This window comes from Podarcis vaucheri, assembly GCF_965113315.1.
Source record: "Podarcis vaucheri genome assembly, chromosome: 5".
Taxonomy (NCBI): Eukaryota; Metazoa; Chordata; class Lepidosauria; order Squamata; family Lacertidae; genus Podarcis; species Podarcis vaucheri.
The window spans coordinates 71,310,854-71,332,539 of NC_138763.1; the positions used below are offsets into that span (position 1 = coordinate 71,310,854).

Below are 21,686 nucleotides of genomic sequence, written 5' to 3' on the forward strand. Positions count from 1 at the left end.
TTTACTAAGGAGCACAGTGGGGCATTGCACCTATATAATCTGAATGGATGAATCTGCCTTATACAGAGTCAGACATATGGTGTGTATCCAAAACACGCTTGTCTCCTCAAACCGGCGCAGTTCGCCAAGGTCTCTGGGCCAAATGAGACATGATCCCTATTCAAGCGATTAGCAGCTACGTGAATATGTGTACTTTTTAAAACGAGGCCCTGGGCTCCCAAGCTTGTACCATTTGCCCCCTGCTGTGATCCTAGTCAGTATTGGGGGGTGGGGCATCCTGTGTCTGCTTTTTGCACCAGGAAAAAAGTTCTCCCAGAAGAGCTTTCCTTCTTTGCAAAGGCAACCAAAACCCTCTGAGTCTTCCCCCACCCATAGTATTAAGCTGGCTTGGAAGAAATGCAGCATTTAATTAACTAAACTTTCTAAGCCCAGAGGGCTTCTTCCAAGAAGGAATTCCATAAACGTGGTGTTCCATAAATGTGGCTGCACCACAGAAAAATGGGCTGCTATGCATCATCACCAGACTAGTAGCGGATCTAACAAAGGCATGCCCAGCAAACTTCCTTAATATTTATTACTCATTATATAATTAAGAGATAGGACTACTCCACGAATTATGCTTTGTTGTATCAGAAAACCCCGCAGTGGTGGAGAAGGCATGTAGATTATGATGGGCATCAAGAGTTGCAATTCATTGACTGGGAAGTTGCGGCGGTTGATTGTAACTTCTCAGTGTGGGCGCTTGCAATGAATCGCACATGTGTGCAGTCACCACCAGCAGTGATTTTTATGTGAACTGAATGTTATGTCCAGAAATGCTTTGGGGGGGAGGAGATGCCACATGAAAAAGCCTTCCTCTAACAGGACCCAGTAATGTCATCTGCAACAATGTTCACCTAACCCTCTTCCAAAGTGATCTGCCAAAGATGCTCTTCTGCCTTCTACAAAGGATAGGCAGGGGAGTTCCATGCAAAAGAATACATCTGACGTCAGAAACAGCAATATTCATAAACCAGTGAGCGGACATTTTAACCTCCTAGGATGTCCTGTAACTGACCGTTCAGTAACAAAATAACTTCAAAGGGAAAATAGAAGGGAAACAGCTGAAGTTTAATGCCACGGCACTACACATGTGATGGCTTACCCAGGATATCTTATGACTGTTGCTTGGGCACGGTTTCCTGTCCCATTAGAGGTGATGACTCTATTATCGTTTTAACAATCACCTGCTGCTGCAAAAGGTTAAAGGCATGCCTATTTAGCATATAATTAAGCTCTAATTATCAGAGATTTTTGCGTATCATTGCCATTTAACTTCCACCTTCCAATTTCCTCCTCATAGACCTGCCTATTAAGATTTCACTTCATGCATCAGACAATGTGGATATGAAAGCTTATTCTCCAATAAATGTATTAATCGTTAAGCTGCCGCAAGATTCTCTGGTTGCCAGGCTGCCCTGTGAAAAAATTTACTCCCTGATAGCTCGCAAATCAAGGAAGGGTGGTGCACAACATTATAAAACAATTTACAAAGCATAATAATAAAAATAAAAGACTCACAGAGAAGTATCATAATAACAGTCCCCACCCTATTTAAAGCCCATAGATTGTTTTATGGCCAAAGGCCATAGGTAAAGAGAAATATTTTCCCCTTGAATCTAAAGACATGTAATGATTGCATCAAGCGAGCCAGCATTCCACGAACAGGGAGCCACCACAGAAAAGTCCCGTTCTCATGTTCCCGCCCTCCATACCTCCTTGGGAGGGGGGACACAGAGAAGGGCTTCGGATGACAAGCACAGAGTCTGGGTTGGTTCGTATGGGAAGAGAGGATCCTTAAGGTCGGGAGGTGACCCTGAGCCACGTAAGGCTTTACAGGTCATCACCAGCACTCTGATTTGGACCTGGAAACTAATCGGCAGCCAGTGCGGTCGGTCCAAGATTGGTATTATATGCTCCACTCTTCTTGACCTTGTGAACAACCTGGATGTTCAATTTTGCACCGGATGAAGTTTCTCAGCCATCTTCCAAGGCAGCCCCACGTCTCACACATTGCAGTAATCTAACCTAGAGGTTACCAGAGCATAGGCCACAGAAGTTAGGCTACCCCTGTCCAGATAGGAGTGCATCTGGGCCACCAACTGAAGCTGACAGAAGGCATTCCATGCCACCGAGGCCACCTGGGCCTCAAGTGACAGCAATGGATCTGGGAGCATCCCCAAGCTACACACCTGCTCCTTAAGAGGGGGTGTAACCCCTTTAAAAGCAGACAGTCTCCCTCCTGGGAGCCGCCCACTAACAGTGCCTCAATCTTAATCTGGATTGAGCTGCAGTTTGTTGGCTCTCATCTAGTCCATTATCAAGGCAAGACAACGGTCCACCAGCAATCCACTGCCACACCTTTAGCAGAGCTGTGTGTCATCAGTATATTGCTGACATGGCCTGCCAGATTTCCTGAATATGTCCTACCATTGTTATAAATCTTGACTGTTATTTATGTAGAAATTACAGAAGGTTGATTCAGGCATTGCACAGATATAACTGCTCTCCCCTGTACTGGAAAATTGTATTGTAGCAGCTGAATGTATGAACATCCACTAAAGAGCATTTCATTTGAGGCAATGCTTAAGTTCTTTGTGTGATTTTAAATTCACTGATGTAAAACACCATGATGCTGCAGTGTGATTGGCTGTGACCCAGTGTCTGATGACTGTTGTCCGCATGTATGAATTGATTCCAATAATAATACAGTAATAATAAAAGTTCTACCCATGGCATTACACCTAGGATGTTCATTAACACAAACACACCATCAAGTAATGGTCATGCATGTGTCAGAATTGTCACACATATGTGCAATCATCAGGACAGATCCTGAAGCTGAGGCTCAAATACTTTGAGAAGACTCTCTGGGGAAAAACTCCGATGTTGGGTAAGATGGCAGGCACAAGGAGAAGGGGACGACAGAGGACGAGATGGCTGGACAGTGTTACAGAAGCGACCAACATGAATTTGACGAAACTGCGGGAGGCAGTGAAAGACAGGAGTGCCTGGCGTGATCTGGCCCATGGGGTCACAAAGAGTCGGACACAACTACTCTACTGAACAACAACAACATGTGCAATCATCACACACAATGATCTAGATCCCAGTTGCATAAACCAATTGTTTTCTGCTGCCCTGGAGGCTTCAAGTTACAAGAATGCCAACTAAACCTCAGGAATAACTTCCTGGTGGCAAAAGCTGTTCAGCAGTGGAATGGTCTTCTTCGGAAAGAGGGTTTTTTAAAGCAAAGGTTGGAGGGACATCTGCCATGGATGCTTTAGCTGAGATACCTGCATTGCAGGGGATCGGAATAATGACCCTTGAGGTACCTTCCAACTCCCGGATGAGAGTCGGATCAATCGACAAACAGGAGCTGCATTAGCTCAGTTTGGTCTACCTCCCCAATAAATGGGCTTGTGCCTCCCTTCTCCATTTCTGTTCTTGGTCCCTGCATTTCTTTCTCTGCTGCTGTTTCCCTAACAGCTCTGGGCTCCGCTTCTCTCCTTGCTAATCTTCATTGCTGCATGCGCTGCTGCTGCTGCTGCTGTTTTTGTTTTGTGCCTCTCTCTGGCGGGGACACATTAGCTCACCCTTTTCTCAGAAAGCTGTGGGAACAGCCCCACCCTTGTTCCCTGCTCCGCTCATGTGTCCCCAGTCGAGAAATAAACAAGCCCTTGTTATAAATGGGCAGCCGGCTCAGCTGCCATTGTCGTCACGCTGCCTCTGTGCCATGCAAGAGCTGCCGGGAGGGGAACACTCTGTCTATAAAGTGCCGCGGGAACAAATTCCATTTGGAGCAGCGGTTGCGTTGGGGCCTGCAGGGAGCAGGTCAGGAGACGGCTTCAGGCCTGCCGCCTGCGCATTCCTGGTGTTCCCTTTGCACGCTGTTGCCCGGGAAACGGCACAAAGCTCCGCTGATAAAGCCAAATGTGAAAGGCAGTCCTGCTGAAGCAGTTTCCAGTGTGGGAGCCAGGAGAGACAAATTCAGTGATAGGAGGAGAGGATCAGGCACAGTTATGGATGCTACTTGTGGATAGCTCAGCTGGTTAGAGCGTGGTGCTGATAACCCCAAGGTCACGGGTTCAATTCCCTTAAAGGGCAGCTGCATATCCTTCCAATTCTATGATTCTACTCAATTTGCTGAGGTGTGCTCATCTCATTCGGGGGAGATGGGAACCATTTCCAACCCCAGGCCCACATTCCCTTCGGGCAACTGAACCTCCTGAGGACTACAAGCCTGTGGTGGGCAGGGCCAGAGACCTGCGTGGGTGGGTCAAGGAATGCAAATATTACCTATGCACAGCTGATTTTGACCTAGGCACCATTCTCCATTGTTCATCCAGGCATGCAAGAATCAGTGTCAGAGTTCAACACCACGTTCCAGCTAGGAGAAAACACCTCAAGGTGGGTGTGGCCTGTGAGAGAGGGTGTGGCCTGGAGGGCCAGAGCGGGCTGCATTTGGCCTCCATCCCTCTTTCAATTCCCAGCAGTCCTGCTGGGGAGTCAGCCCCACTGAATTCACCTGCAACTTACCTCTGAGCACCTGCACAGGGCTGGTCTGCAATCTGCGATCGTTGCTGCAGGGGCCCAGCACATAAAGCATTTGAGAGCCAGTGTGGTGTAGTGGTTAAGAGCGGTAGTCACGTAATCTGGGAAACCAGGTTCGTGTCTCCGCTCCTCCACATGCAGCTGCTGGGTGACCTTGGGCCAGTCACACTTCTGTGAAGTCTCTCAGCCCCACTCACCTAGCAGAGTGTTTGTTGTGGGGGAGGAAGGGAAAGGAGAATGTGAGCCGCTTTGAGACTCCTGAAGGGGAGTGAAAGGCGGGATATCAAATCCAAACTCTTCTTCTTCTTCTTGAGTCTGCTGCTGGGGTGGGGTGCAGCCCAGAGCATGATCAGTCATCAGATTGCGCCTCTTTAGCATTGCACTTTGAGATTCCACAAGAATATGAATTGCCTAGCCATGGTCCAACTAGCAGTCCAACTTTTATCTCTCGTCTGATAGGGAAGCGCAGAAGCAGGGCCTGAAGGCGACCGGCTCCCCTTCTTATTTGTCCCTGGTCTCTGTATGTGGAGACTCCATTTAGCAATCCGGGCTAACACCACATTTCTCATTAAAGTACTAAAATCCATCCTGTGATTGACTTGGAAAATCCATTTCCCTTTCCATCTACGTATCGCTTGTCCTTTCTCCTTCATTATCATCATCGCCATAAAAAAACCCAAACCCCAACAATTATACTTGCAGCATGTTTTTTTACGAGTGGTGCTTACCGTATTTACTCTTTTGCTCACCTTTTTCGACCAAATTATGTTGCAAAAATTAAGGTGTGCATTAGATTCGATGGCACATTTACATTTGCCAGCAAATACTTTTTTTGGTTTCAAGGTTCTGGAAATTGAGGTTCAATGCATTAGGTTCAATGGCGCATTAGACTCGAGTAAATATGGTAAATTGGATTTTGCGCTTTCCAGATCTGCACTTCTTTGGCTGGAAAACACATTCAGTTGTTTCAAAAGGCTCTCTTCTACGGCTTATCAGACTCTTAACATATTAAAACGTCCTCTATTGCAGACTAAAAGGAACTCGAAGCATCACTGGAGAAAAATGTGTGTCAGAAGAGTTCCTCACATTTCTACAGCCTGGAGTCTGTAGTATTTTTGGAAGAATCAGCATGGTATGGCCGTGTCTTCTTGGTTATTCTGGAACAGCAAGCACTCGCTACTTTTTAAAGCCAGCAGTGGCCTTGTTATAAGGCAGCCTTTGCCGACCATAGGTTTTCTGCTACAACTCCCATCGGCCCTAGGCAGCACAGCCAGTAGATCTCTTAGACCAGCTTAGACCAGTGGTTCGTTCATCCCAGGGATGGTGAATCTGTGACCATCCAGACACTGTGGGACTCTGGTTCCCATCAGCCCCAGACAGCAGGGTCAGTGGTCAAGGAGATGTGGTCCACTGGCACCTAGAGGACCATACTGGTTCCCTATCACTTCAGCAAGAGACAATTTCTCCCATACAAGCCTGAGAGCATGCAATCAGTGCTCCATGGTCAATGTCAAAGAAGTCTCTGCTTGATCTGTGGGGAGCCCCTATTTCACCCACGCTCTTCCCATCAAGTGGCCTCTAAGTCCTCACAAGCAGGGCATGAAGGAGATGGTCTTCGCTAGAGGTTTGTCCCTCCCTAGCATCTGGCATGCCTAGAGGTATCCTGCCTCTAGGAGGCTCCATCTAGCTTCCATGTCTGGATACGAGATGAAGCTTCCTATTTTCCCCTCTGCTTCTAGCTTCTGAACTAGAAGTTGGAAGTACAGCTTATAAATTGAACTCATTTGTATCCAACCCTTCTCCCAAGGACCTAGGTAAGCAGCCGTTTAGCTTTTTACCTTGTTAACAACCCTAGGAAGTGGTGATGCTGAGAGAGCTTGATTTGCCCAAAGCCAGCCAAGGAACTCTGTGGCTCTGAGTGGAGGTTTGGTCCTCCCCCTTTCTCATCAGGTCAACACTCTATCTCCACTATTGGTACCCGATTCCCCTCCACCCACCCCATAGAAACAAACAAGCTTGGAAGAGTGTTCTCTTTAAATCAACCTTAGTGCTGTTAATGGGGCAATTCTACATTTTCACATATTGAAACGGGTAAGCATTTGTTCTGCCTAGCTTTTAGTATGTATGTTATCTACTGTGGACCCTCGTATCTACGGGACCGCCTCTCCTGGTATGCCCCACAGAGGAACTTACGGTCCTCAAATAAAAACATCTTGAAGGTCCCAGGCCACAGAGAGGTTAGGCTGGCCTCAACTAGAGCCAGGGCTTTTTCGGCTGCGACTCCAACCTGGTGGAACGCTTTGTCACAAGAGACAAGGGCCCTGCAGGACTTGACATCTTTCCGCAGGGCCTGCAAGACAGAGCTGTTCCACCAGGCCTTTGGTTAGGGCACAGCCTGACTCCCTCCTTTGGCAATCTTTACAATACTTTAGTTTATGGTTGCCATCAATTTTGATTTTAATTAATTCTTATGATGTTTTTATAATGTTGCACTATTTTAGTGTTGTTAGCCGCCCTGAGCCCGGCTTCGGCTGGGGAGGGCGGGATATAAATAAAATTTATTATTATTATTATTATTTTCTGGTTTTATTGTTATTGATTTTTTAGATTGTTTTTAACTACTCTGGGATTTCTAATGGAATGCGCTGTACAAAGGATTTAATATGTATGTTGCAGTTTCCACCCCCTGCTCCAATAAGAAACAGATTTCACTGTCATGTCTGTCTATCTGTGTGTCTCTCTGTGTGTGTGTCCATGCGTGTGTATACTTAGGGACAGCCCAGATCTCTTCCAAAGCATTCAGCTCACTCTTCCCTGACTAATTTCATCCACCAGTGTTGCAATAGGAAGACCTGCAACTTCCATCTTCTGAACTCATTGACTCATCAGCATCACTAGTGGGTTAACTCTACAATCATAGAATTGCTTTCTTCTCTGTGGGACTCCAATAAAGAAAGCCTTTATTATGGGACTGTAATGTAGTTCCATCTTTCCATTGCAGCACTGGTGGTTGGAATGAGAAGAGTTCAAACTAGGGCAGGAGAAATGGAAAGCTTTGGGAAAGGCCTGGCTTGACCTCCTTGCCTGCCTGCCTGCCTACACACCTACACACACACACACACACACACACACACACACAAAATTTCTTATTAGTCCCACTGATTTCCCCAAGGACTGTGCTGTTATGGCATTGCTATGGTGGAATCTAGCATGAGTCCCATGACCCATGGGGAACTGGGTATGGATTGGCAGGCTCAGATGGAGATGAAGAATGAAGAAACAGCGAGACAGAAGTTATGGGAACTGGGGATGGAGGACAGACGTTCTCCCTTTTGATGCCAGCTACTATAGAAGTGGGAGCAGGAACATTGGCTCCTAGGGGGCAGGGAGCCTCATTGGCTGAAGAGGTCCTGGACTACTGGGGTAAAGGAGAGCAGCAGAAGCAGCAACATGATGTCCTTGGTTCACCCCTCGAGGGTCCCCAGTCATCCTCCTGGATATTGAGAAAATCTCTCTGAAATAACCTCCATCTCACAAGAGCCAGCGTTCACAATAATGTTACCAGAGGTCCCCGTTTCCTGGGGACAGTCCCTGGATTTACAAATCAGTCCCCTGACAAAATCCATCTATTTAGTAGGAAGTTGAATAGTATCCCCGGATTCATTGGAAAAAAATTGGTAACATTCATTCACATACACTTGCTGCTGGAAAGATGAGCAACTGCAAATAGCCCTGAGTTTGTATATTCTGCCTCACAATCCCCAATGAATGGAATACTTTGACTTTTGCATGCTGGAATTGCAATACACCTCACCCCCAAGTTGGGGGAACAACTTTTTGGAACTTCAGAGCCACTCCCATGGTTTTTTAAGGACCCTTTCTACTTCTTTACACTGAAAAGGAAAACAAGCCAGTAGAAATGGCACTCCCTCCCTTATTTCAGGTGATTTGAATACAGTTACAGTAGAATTAATTTTTACTTACTTTTTGCAAGCCAGCATTGATTTGGAGTCCACATAAAGCCCATCCATAGGAACACAAGTAGTTGCTTCCAGACTGTTGCTATTTTCAGGCAGGAATCAATCACAGGCCAGCAAATACAGGTTGCACAACTATAGCTGATTGGGCCGTTATCCAGAACAAACCCATCTGTGGCAAGGAAAGTGATGGGGAATTGCCCTGGAAAGTGTGAGATAGCCCTTGCTTTGATGTAAGATAATCCAATCAGGATGACTGCTCAATGAACAGGTCATCTGGAAGTGCCCTACATGTCTACCAATCAGTAGCCATTCTCTGGGGTTTGAGGCAGGGACGTTGCCTAGCTTTCCCTCAAGAAGCCAGGGAATGAACCCAATGTTGTCTGCATGGAAAGCCTGTGTGTTCTACCACTGAGCTGAAGCTCTTCCCCTGCACTGCTGAAATCACCTGTGGATCTGTGCAGGCGCAATCGTCCACTGGTTTGAGAGTAAACCAGTAGGCACAAATATCCAGCAAAGCAAGCGAACGTTGCAAGCCTTGTCAGCAACACACACCCATACACTTTGCCAGGGTGCCAACTTGAATAAAATATTGGAGCAGGGGCGGGGGGACAGGTAAGCCCCGCCCCACATAATTGATCACAAGATGCAGCAGCAATGCCCATCAATTTTGGGGGCCCTTGGCCCTCTCAAATATTTTTTTTTTGGGGGGGGTGATGGTACCTCCCCAGGAGTTGGTGCCTATGCACTTTGCTGCCAACTTCACCTGCAAGTGAAGGTTTGGTGGTGGTGAGTTGTCCTGCTTATCCTTTGTAATTCTAGGGTTGCCAACTGATGAGAGATAAAGGGCCTAGTTCGCTCCGGGGCTTTTAACTGGGCAGATGACTTTTTTCGCAGCACTGAGATGAATCATGTCTGCATTTCAAGCCATCATTAAAAGCGCAGCCACAGTTGCCCAATTGTTAACCTACCTCAGTCCCACAAATTTGCTAAATGAGCCTCAACAAGCACACCGATGTTTAACAACTTTTGGGTGGGGGACTTGCAAACCCTGCACTCATTTAAAAGTTTCTGTAAATTGCAACACTCAGGTACAACTGAGCCACTCTCATGCGGCTTGAAAAACGTGGAAAAGTCCCAAGAAGAAACTCACTTACACGCAGGCATCGTTTTAGCATTGCCAGATTGCTCTGAAATACCCCACTGCATTCAGGATTCTGAGTGCTGTGAAGCAGATATACTTTATAAAGGAGAGTCCTCTGTTTTGAAGGGGTCCTTCATTCCTTCATTCATGCCTTTAAAAGTATTTCTGTCCTGCCATATTAGGGCCCTCTACAGCAATAAAATGCAAAACACCCCCCAAAAACAATACAAATAATCATTAAAGTGTCTTGGCTGGTCAGTTCAAGTCTGCTTTAAAGAAAAGGAACCATAAAAAGGAATAGCAGAGGCTTTGATGTTGCCTAGATGTACTGAATTTCAATTTCAATTACAGTAGCTAGGTTGTATTTGGCATTAGTCATACTCAAAGTAGACTCACTGAGATGGGCATGACAGGTCACCCTAGACTAGAAAGGTGGCCATAGATCTCCAGTCATATTTCAAAATCCGGACAGAAAAGTTTGTTGAGCTTTATTTTTGCAAAATTGCTGTGAAACAAACAATTTATATGTCTGGATTTTTATGACGTATGGCAAGCCTATCGCCATTGTCTATTTTCGCCTCACTCTCTGAGATCTTTTAACTTAAGGCTGACCCTCAAGACTTTGTATATTCAAAGCACTGAGCCTCACCGCACAAATGCTAGGGACAAACACGGTCAGTTTCTTCAGGTGCAGTAACTGGAAATGAATCCAAATGTGTTGCTTGCCTGTCATCACAATCAGGATTGTTGCCTGACTGGTATCACAAACACCCTTCCTGGCGAATGGCAAGGGAAGGGCTCACGTGAATAGGACTCATTCATTCCTCACCTGTTGAGACTTCGGGTGACTAATTTCCTTGCAGGGGTTTGTTTGTTTTATTCTAAGTGGCCAATGCCTTGACTCAAAATAGGCTGATGCAGTGTGGCATGACTCTCGGCTGGCCGAGCTACATTTCGATCCAAGGCAAACACACACAAGCCCCGCGGCTCGGAGCCTTCTTGTTCTTTTTTAGAAAAATCAAAATGACAATATGCATTTAGCGTTTGTCAAAGGAGTCAGTGTTCCAAAACTACCTTTAGTTAAAGATTTTAGGATCCAAGACAGCACCCGGTGGGATATATCAGCCTGACTCTTCACCCTCAAGGCAGTGCACAACGTTCACTGATACAGTGGTACCTTGGTTTATGAACTTAATCCGTTCTTAAACCAAAGCGTTCTTAAACCAAGACGTGCTTCCCCATAACAGCGTGGGACTCAATTTACAAAGGGAACACACTCAACTGGAAGCGGAACATGTTCTGCTTCCAAGGCAAAGTTCACAAACCAAAACACCTACTTCCGGGTTTGCAGCGTTCTTAATCTAAGTTGTTCATAAACTAAGCTGTTCTTAAACCAAGGTACCACTGTACTATGGGCTTAGCTACACCTCCAATTCCTGCCCCCCCTCCCGCAGGGAAACCCGCAAACAAATGGCAACTGGGTTTGCTGTTTGTTCTGATTTACAGCAAAAGAGCAGGTTTTCTGAGGGACGGTGCCAGGCAAAGGGAAAAGTCCTTGAACCCATGCCTAGAAAGGGCAGGGTAAGTGGAAAACCCTTTTTTCCCCGCCAGCGCCACTGCCACCAAGCCCGGAGAGGAGGATGAGGCCGCGTTTGTCCTAAGGGGCAGCAGCAATGGGAACATCCCATTGCTCTCTCCGAGGCCACTGCTGCTGGCCTTCTCCCTTGGGCAGCTCAAAGCAGAGAAAGCAGGCAAGAAGGCAGAAGAGAGACTGCCACCAACAAGGCCCAGCCCCACATGACATTCTGGCTCAGGGGGGTAGGCAGAGGGCAGGGCCACCCTGGGGGGGGGGAAAGGGGGAGTGCAGCAGGGCACAAGGAGTCTTGATTGCCCCTTTCTAAAATTCATTTATTGCTGTTTACAAGAAGAAAACCTCCCAAAGAATAAAATGAAATAACACAAGAATTAAGGGGTTTTCTCACGACAGTGAATAACATGTGTGCTGAGTCCCACTGATGAAGGGGTGGTGACACTTGTCCTCTTTCTGATAGGAAATACTCTACGACAAAAACAGTGGGTTGAGGAGCATCACTTGGGGATGGGGGGCAGGAATGAGAAATGTCCCTATTTTCACTTTGAAGGGTATGCCCCTTAGTCTTGACAGTCTGTAACTGACAAGAAGCTGAACTCAGAAGGAATAGGACGGGTGCAATTTACACCGAACGGAACTGAGATGCCAAAGAGCTTGGAAGGCTTCAGGCAAGCTGTGATCTGAGCCTCTTCTCAGCAGGAAGCGACAGTGTGGCCAGGATGTGATGTCACTGATTGCCATATTGCAGGCAGAAGAGGAGTGTTTCAGTGGAACTAGAATCATAGAATCATAGAATCATAGAATCATAGAGTTGGAAGAGACCACAAGGGCCATCGAGTCCAACCCCCTGCCAAGCAGGAAACACCATCAGAGCACTCCTGACATATGGTTGTCAAGCCTCTGCTTAAAGACCTCCAAAGTAGGAGACTCCACCACACTCCTTGGCAGCAAATTCCACCGTCGAACAGCTCTTACTGTCAGGAAGTTCTTCCTAATGTTTAGGTGGAATCTTCTTTCTTGTAGTTTGGCTCCATTGCTCCGTGTCCGCTTCTCTGGAGCAGCAGAAAACAACCTTTCTCCCTCCTCTATGTGACATCCTTTTATATATTTGAACATGGCTATCATATCACCCCTTAACCTCCTCTTCTCCAGGCTAAACATGCCCAGCTCCCTTAGCCGTTCCTCATAAGGCATCGTTTCCAGGCCTTTGACCATTTTGGTTGCCCTCCTCTGGACACGTTCCAGTTTGTCAGTGTCCTTCTTGAATTGTGGTGCCCAGAACTGGACACAGTACTCCAGGTGTGGTCTGACCAGAGCAGAATACAGTGGCACTATTACTTCCCTTGATCTAGATGCTATACTCCTATTGATGCAGCCCAGAATTGCATTGGCTTTTTTAGCTGCCGCGTCACACTGTTGGCTCATGTCAAGTTTGTGGTCAACCAAGACTCCTAGATCCTTTTCACATGTACTGCTCTCAAGCCAGGTGTCACCCATCTTGTATTTGTGCCTTTCATTTTTTTTGCCCAAGTGCAATACTTTACATTTCTCCCTGTTAAAATTCATCTTGTTTATTTTTGCCCAGTTCTCTAATCTGTCAAGGTCATTTTGAAGTGTGATCCTGTCCTCTGGGGTGTTAGCCACCCCTCCCAGTTTGGTGTCATCTGCAAATTTGATCAGGATGCCCTTGAGTCCATCATCCAAGTCGTTGATAAAGATGTTGAATAAGACCGGGCCCAAGACAGAACCCTGTGGCACCCCACTAGTCACTCTTCTCCAAGATGAAGAGGAACTCTACATCAGGCGACTGGGCTGAGCCCTCCCATCTCTGCTACACCTCCAGGGTTACACCAGCAATTAACTTTGAATCATCAGATGACATGAACAGGCTGGAAGACTCAAGCAAGGCTGACTCAGCAGGATATCTTACTTTTTCGTGAAACCACACAGCCCCCAGAGCCAAAACGCCCCAGAAGAGCTAGCACCTAACACGAAACATTGCTGAAACAATGACACAGAGTATCTATGACTACTGCCTCCTCCATCATTTTGTGGGTGGGATACGGAATTTGCGTACTAGAAAATGAGGTTTGAAGGATTAAAGTGGACTTAAGTGCTCTGGTGCAACAGACTCCCTTTCTGAAAAACAGAAAAGTGACAAGGAAATGCACTAAAAAGTGTGAGATAAACAACTGATTGGCAGGACGATGTATAGCCTCCACACAAATAAATTATGACGGGTGCTGATTGTCGTATAACTTCCACAAATTAATCACAATGCACAATAAAGAATGGACTTCATATAACCTCCATGTAGGCTTTGGGCAAGAAGATCAGGACGATGAACAGGTCACCTGTAGGAGCCTTGAGACGCATCCGTTGGATTAGTCCAAATATTATAAATGTATTTATTTATTTATTTGTTAAATTCCTATCTCACCTTTCCTCCTAAAAGAGCCCAGGGCAGACAACGAACTAATAAAACAATACTGTACATTTAAAAATAAAATAAAGATATGTTTTAAAATAAAAAAACAAAACGCTAAGAACATCTAAAAACATTTCAAAACAGTCACACACCCACACAGCTAATAATTTCAAGGTTGCCAGGAACAATATCTTTCAGCCATCAAACGACTGGATGAACAGGAATGGTTTTTAAAAAAATTCTTCCTGAATGTTAATAATAAGGGAAGCGACAGAGAAGGAACAAATTGCACTACACCAGGGAGGGTATTCCGCAAACAGGGAATTATCACCAAGAAAGTCCTGACGTGGGTTAACACTAACTGGGCAGCACCCAACACTACAAGCACCCAAAGGGTCTCCCCTGGCAGTCATAAGGTCCAAGATGGTTGATACTAGGGAAGATGCTCCTTTAGGTATTTGGGTCCCAAGCCATTTAGGGATTTGTATGCTAGTACTATTGGGAAAGGGCATTTCCGTGCGCTGCTCTGGTTTGCCAGAAGTGCTGGCCACATGACCCGGAAACTTTAAAAAAAAAAAATAAATAAGTTTTTATTGTTAAAATAGTTCATCATTAATACACATATACAAACATACAAACATACATTTCATACAATCCTTAAAAGTGTTCAAACATACTTACATTCAATCCCACAAATAATTGCTTTCCACATCACCATCCACCACCCCTCACCCTACCTTTGTGTTTGACTTCCAATCTACTCAATTACAATTTCTTTCCACTTCTATTACAGTGGTGCCTCGCAAGACGAAATTAATTCATTCCGCAAGTCTCTTCGTCTTGCGAGTTTTTCGTCTTGCGATGCACGGTTTCCCATAGGAATGCATTGAAAATCAATTAATGCATTCCTAGGGAAACCGCCTTCAGACCAGGTCCGGGGACAGTCTGTCCCCGGACCTCTTCTGAAGGCTGGGGGGGGGGCAAGGGCTTTTCTTCCCACCCCCAGCATTTTAAAAAACCCCGGGACAGCGGAGGACTTCTCCGCTGTCCGGGCGATCTTAAAATGCTGGCGGGCGGCATTTTAAAATCACCCCGGGACAGCGGAGGAATTCCCGCCCCCCCGCCCGGCTTCGGAGCAGCGTTCCGAAGCGGGGCGGCTGGGGCAGGTGTTCCCGCCCCCCCCCGCCCCGCTTCGGAGCAGCATTCCGAAGCGGGGCGGCTGGGGCAGGTGTTCCCGCCCCACCGCCCGGCTTCGGAGGAGGTCCGAGGACAGTGGGGAAGATGCGCTGCGCTTCTCCGCTGTCCCAGATATTTCCCTATGGGCTGTCGTCTTGCGAAGCGCCTCCAAAACGGAAAACCCTTTCGTCTAGTGGGTTTTCCGTCTTGCGAGGCGTTCGTCTTGCGAGGTACCACTGTACTTTCTTTCACACACCTTTAGCCTAATTTCATACTTCTTTTTCTATTACACATTGTTATCCATCCTATTTGATATTTCAGTATTTGAAACAGAACTTGTTTATTCTAATAGGAGTTCTGATTTTTCGATATGATTTTGCAAGTATCTTTTAAACACCTTCCCGTCCCTATCTATCTTTTCTTTTGAAATCCTTCCAATTTCTTCCATTGTTTTGGATGTATTGTAATACTCCAATAATTTGGCAAGCCACTCTGTTTTTGTCGGTATTATACCACTTTTCCAGTTTTTCGCAATCAATAGCCTTGCTGCTACTGTTGCGTATAAATATAAGGTCTTATCTTCTTCCTTTAGGCTACCTGGTACTATTCCCAATAGAAAACCTTCTGGTGTTTTCCTAAATGAGTATATAAACATTTTTTCATTTCATTATATATTATTTCCCAAAATTGTTTGATGTTTAAACAATTCCACCATATATGTATCATAGTACCTTTTCCCATGTTGCATCGCTAGTAGACATCGCTACAATTTTTATTCATTTTTGCTATTCTTTCAGGTGTTAAATACCATCTATGTTGCATTTTAAGATAATTTTCTTTCTGCAAGATCCCAGTTTCAATTCCCTGCATCTCTAGGTAAGACCAGGAGAGAACCCTATCTGAAATCCTGGAGTTGGGAAGCCACTTGAAAACCCCTTGTTAAGTGAAGTCCCATGAACAACACAGCTGGAGTCAAGAGATAAAAGTCTTGATAATGCTTTACTGAGGAAACTGAACAAAACCATATACAATTTAAGGAGAAATTAGTCTTCCTTAGTTCAGGCCTTGTACATAGCAGGAAGACATTCAGCAAAAACATACCACAGGAAAACTCCCTCAGAACTACAGGCCAATCAGAGCATGTGTCACCTCAGTGCAGATCATGCTACTCAGCCTGGTTGCTAAGCGACACCATCACCACCCATAGGTAACTGAGTGAGAACAAAATCAACCCTTTACATTAGAGACTGAATGATCCCTACCGTTGTACCATTGCTCCTAGGGAAGAAAGCTGGGAAATAAATACCTTTTTAAAAAAAAAAAAGGGAAAAGAGCTCAGTTCTCAAGACACCCAAGTAAGGTCAGAAACAGCTATGTTATTGATTTATTTCCCCCTTGTCCAGGATAAGAGGGTCCCCTGAATCTAGCAGCAAAATTGTCCGCCCATAGAATGACCTTTATATAAATAATCCCTCCTATTTTAAATGCTCTACCTAGCAGACCATATAAGCTACGTTGAACAAAAATCAGAAATATAAGAGCATTAAGTAAAGCGTCTGTTTTTTGAAAAGGACATCATAACCAATGTACTGGAATTGGAAGGTTTCAGTTGGTGCAAGTTCCAGACAGTGCAGGAGAGTCAGCCTTAATGGCCTGGGGTAAAAATACGTGATGAATGTCACACTAACCATTCTGTTCAGAGGAGGGTTAAAAAAAAAAAGTTCTTACTGCACCTCTTGCCTCTGTTGCTTCATAAGCTCCTGCCAGTTACAAGCCAATTCACAGGCTTCTTGTGACTCATGGAGCCACCTGGGGAGTGTTTAGAGAACCCTGACTCCTCATTATTCACTTTTTACAATTGCTTCAGATGCTATTAGCCAATGTCCAGTAAAAAAAAGAAGGAAATCCCAGGCTGTTCCACGTAGACAGAAGGCACTCCACACACACCCCTTGACCAACACCCATTTCACACATGATAGGAATTGGCAGCTACGTGCCTGGATCCTGCATACAAGACTTAAACTCTTAGCTATTTATTAACTGAATCCATATAGCTGCCTCTAGATGGGCCACAAAGCAAAATAAATACAATATAAGACAATAAAAACTAACAACACAACTAAAGCAGGAAAACATCGCTCTTTCACTCTCTTTTCTACATATACTTCCTGTTGGATCCCAGAGCCAACTTTTAAAGCAGGATCATATTACTTCTGAAATAAAAAAATTAAGGTCTTATATATATAATAAATGTTCATAAATGTACCAGGCAAACACGTACATAAATATATAAACCACATGTCTGAAACAGCACAGGAAAACCACCCTGAAACCATTTTGACTCCCAAATTGACCTCAAATATTTCTCTGCAAGGTCGAAGGAAAATGGAAAAGCCTCCCCATTGTCTTTTCATTCACAAATCCTGTCTTAAGGGTATGCCTGTGTATGAATAGGGTGAGCCTGTGACCTGGCTCAGGAACTAAGTATTTATCATTACAAAAGACTGGCCAGGTTCCCCAGGGTATCCAATCAAGTAGCCATTAATAGGTAACCTGCCAGACAGGAGATAAACAAAGCACTCAGCTTTCTGCTATGGACCGCCTCTTCTGTGATGTAGGTATGATGTTTCTGGGGGTGGTCTTGGAATCCAGGGCGGGCAATTTAAAATGTCTATATAAGGGCGGGCACACCTTTGTTCTGGGTCCTCCTCCTTTCCTGCGTGTGAGGGGAGCACCCTGTTGCAACAGTTCAATAAAGATCAAGCTTACGAGCTGCTTTGCTTCTCAATATTCTCTGGTTGGCCTCTGTTATTTTCTCCGACCGATGAAGAACCTACAAAGGACTCTTTAAGGGCTCTTGTGTCCCCATAAGGGAATAAGGGCAGATTTTTGTTTATTACACTTTAAAAAGTCATAGCTTCTCACCAAAGAATCCTGGGAACTGTAGTTTGTTAAGGGTGCTGAGAGTTGTAGGGAGACCCCTATTCCCCTCACAGAGCTACAATTCCCAGATAACTCTGCACAAACTACAGTTCCCAGGATTCTTTGGAAGAAACCATGACTTGTTTAAAGTTGTGTGATACCTCTTTAAATATAGGTGCAGGCCTCAGGTGGCCCACCCCATTTTGCCGCCTGAAGCAAAACAGGAACGTGCTGTCCCCTGCTGCCCGCTTTGCCCAAGTCTCACTTACCAGGGTCATGAAGCAGCAGCTTCTGACAAAATCTCGCAAGAGCTTGTGAGATCTCATGAGACCTCACTGGAAGACGCCATCGCCGAGGTGGGTGGGCACCCATGGTGGTGCCACCCCAGAAGATTTAACCATTCAAGTGTGCTTCTACAGTCCGCCTCATGAGTGGACACTGGTGCAAGGAAAAAACAGAGAGTGCAGATGAGGCCTCAGTGTGTGGTCCTACAAACAGCCTTCCTTAAGAGGCAGATATTATTGATTGCAGTTCTCATCATCCCTGCCTGTTGCCCATCCTGGCTGGAGCTGATGGAGGTTGTAGCCCAAAACATCTGAGAGGAAGCAGGTTGGGGAAAAGGCTGCACCTTGCCTGGAATGTCACAGGTAATTTGCCTACAGGCAAACAAACACTACCTTGGGGAAAATGTTAATATAGGAATCTGCCTTAAGTGAGAGCTGGACCATAAAGAAGGCTGATTGCTGAAGAATTGATGCTTTTGAATTATGGTGCTGGAGGAGACTCTTGAGAGTCCCATGGACTGCAAGAAGATCAAACCTTATCCATTCTTAAGGAAATCAGCCCTGAGTGCTCACTGGAAGGACAGTTCCTGAAGCTGAGGCTCCAATACTTTGGCCACCTCATGAGAAGAGAAGACTCCCAGGAAAAGACCCTGATGTTGGGGGAAATGGAGGGCACAAGGAGAAGGGGACGACAGAGGACGAGATGGTTGGACAGTGTTCTCGAAGCTACCAGCATGAGTTTGACCAAACTGCGGGAGGCAGTGGAAGACAGGAGTGCCTGGCGTGCTCTGGTCCATGGGGTCACGAAGAGTCGGACACGACTAAACAACAACAAGCCTAGAATGTTCTTTTCCAAGCACATGCTTCACATTCAGAAGATCCCAGATTCATCCCTTAACAAAGGTGTGTAAGTGGTCTGAAGTTGTAGAGGGTTAAAGACCCATTATTATTTCTTCAGTACCCAGCAGTGGCCCTGTCTCCATTGTCCTAGAACTGCCCAATTGTCATGAAAGGGGAGCTTTTTAGACACTTACAATAAGCATTAGAATCATATAATTGTAGGGTCGGAAGGGACCACAAGGGTCATCTAGTCCAACCCCATGCAATGCAGGAATCTTTTGCCCAACGTGGGGCTTGAACCCTTAACTCTGAGATTAAGAGTCTCACGTGCTGCCAACTGAGTTATTATTATTATTATTATTATTATTATTATTATTATTATTATTACTACTACTACTACTACTACTACTACTACTACTATTTCTATTATACCACCATTTATCTGAGGATCACAGGGTTTTTTAACAGTATAAAAACACCAATTTTATCCCCCTTTGTGCTGATTGGAGCCAATGACAGTCAATGGAGGCGTGTCTGTCACGGAGAATTGGTTCCTAGGGTCACTCTGGAGAAAGTACATGGGAAGAACACAGAGGAGCTGTTCCACATGCTCCAAAGTTTAGCATTTAGGAACTAAAAATACAAGGGGCTTCCATTTCGAGAGAATAGCGTGCAAGTTTCGTTACGTGCAATGGAACTTAAAGGGAAACACAACCAAAATGATTTCAAAATAAAATATGCACAGAAAATAGCTCTCGCTGAAAGGGAACACATGGAAATCTGTACTAATTGTTGCAACACATCCCTAATAATAATTATTGCATGATGACAGGATTATGGTTTAACTTAGAAGTTTGCAGAAGGGGCGTGGCTATCAGGGTGTGTGGCTGTGGGGGCGTGGCTACATGGTGCTTTGCTAGATGGACAAGGAATCTGACCTCACATAAGGCAAACCGTCATTTGCATGTAGCCTAGAAAATGCTGGCTCTGAGCTATAGTTCTTCCCCTTTTTTAATGTTTCAATTGGTGTTGTGTAATCATCCGCTCACACTTTTTCTTTCCCGGCACTATACGACTTTATGACACTGTCTTACATTGAGTCACACTACTAGCCTGTCTAGTCCAGCATATTTTTTTTGCTGTAGCAAAGGGACGCTTGAGCAATTTGATAGCTGCAAACTGGTGCATCCAGCTGCAGTCCAGGTACTCGCTGCATTCCTCACTTGCTGAATGTTCTTGGCTCAAAACTACCTGAATCCTTAAAAGTCTGGGATGCAAATTTTCTCAGCCCTCTAGCACAGTGTTTCTCAACCTGTGGGTCCCCAGATGTTGTTGGACTACAACTCCCATCATTCCTAGCCAGCATGACCAGTGGTCAGGGATGATGGGAGTTGTAGTCCAGCAACGGAAGCAATTAATTTAGTGTTAACTTTAGAAGTGTATATTCAATTCTGACCAAACTAAACCTCCTTATGTATACAGTGGTACCTCGGGTAAAGAACTTAATTCGTTCTGGAGGTCCGTTCTTAACCTGAAACTGTTCTTAACCTGAAGCACCACTTTAGTTAATGGGGCCTCCCGCCGCTGCTGCCGCCCGATTTCTGTTCTCATCCTGAAGCAAAGTTCTTAACCTGAGGTACTATTTCTGGGTTAGTGGAGTCTGTAACCTGAAGCGTCTCTAACCTGAAGCATCTGTAACCTGAGGTACCACTGTATTGTAGTTTGGTCAGAATTGAGTATACACCTCTGGTAAATGAGCTACCATAGCTGCTAGAGGGGCATGAAAATGTGTGTTCCGGGCTTTTTAGACTCATCTACCCATATACTATCTGAAACCAAAGGGATGCATTGGTTGTCAGATGTGAAATATATTGATATTATTTTCAGCTCTCCAACTCCTCTAGTAAGTGCTGCTGGTTTTTTAAGGGGTATTTGAGGGTTCCTGGAGGTTTAGAGGGTATTTGCAGGCTTTTCCAATGGTGTTTCAAATATACGTGATTTCACATAAATACGCAGCACCTCAGAACGTAACCCCCCTGTAAATGGGGAGTTGCCTGCATAGGGTTAGGAATAAAGGTTGTTAAACCTTTTTTATCCTGTTCAGCAGCACACAACAGCTGACTTCTTTCTACCCCTCTAGGAATCAGCTGGCCACACACTATGAGGTAAGGTTAAAATGATTTACTTACAGATTTAAGGTGTCAGTCATGCATTGTTCCATGCAGCAGCAAGGATAATACCGGGGAAATATGTCAGATAACAAAATACAGAATATAGTTCCAAACTCTTGTTGTAAGCTTGGAAGCAACCTTACACATGTCCTCCTTCATTGGTTAAATGTTGCAGAAAGAGAAAGAAAGGAAGAGGAAGGGAGCTTCACTTCCTCTCTGGAGAAGAGGGGGCGTGACTTAACTGAGACAATCTAGCAATACTACTCTGTAGTCCTTAACCCCTTCATGCATTAACTAGCAGTTGTGGATAGTTATGTTTGACTGCAATCTCCCACACAAGCAAATCAGGATAAGTGTTCCTTGTCCTATAACTGTCCCACAAATATAAAAGAATGAATGCTCAATAAAAGAGCAGAACGTAGTCAGACTCTGTGTAAGGAAATCAGGATGAATTGTCAATAAACACCTTTCAATACCTTTTCCCATCACTTTCCAAAGCACTAGGGTGACAGAACGCTTTCATCCAATTTAATTGCGTAAATCTATAATTGCTGTACAGT

The 21,686-nt window shown here is 45.2% G+C and overlaps 1 long non-coding RNA gene across 1 annotated transcript in view; it reads right to left on the reverse strand.

The window, feature by feature from the left end:
• Positions 1–21,340, reverse strand: part of LOC309532198 — a 38,263-nt gene extending 16,923 nt beyond the window's left edge. Inside the window, exons 1-2 of the long non-coding RNA XR_014219641.1 lie at positions 21,145–21,340; positions 18,101–18,269 (exon numbers count right to left, since the gene is read on the reverse strand). This is a non-coding gene — a long non-coding RNA (uncharacterized lncRNA). The remainder of the gene's footprint in view (positions 1–18,100; positions 18,270–21,144) is intronic.
• Between the last annotated feature and the right edge of the window lie 346 nt (positions 21,341–21,686).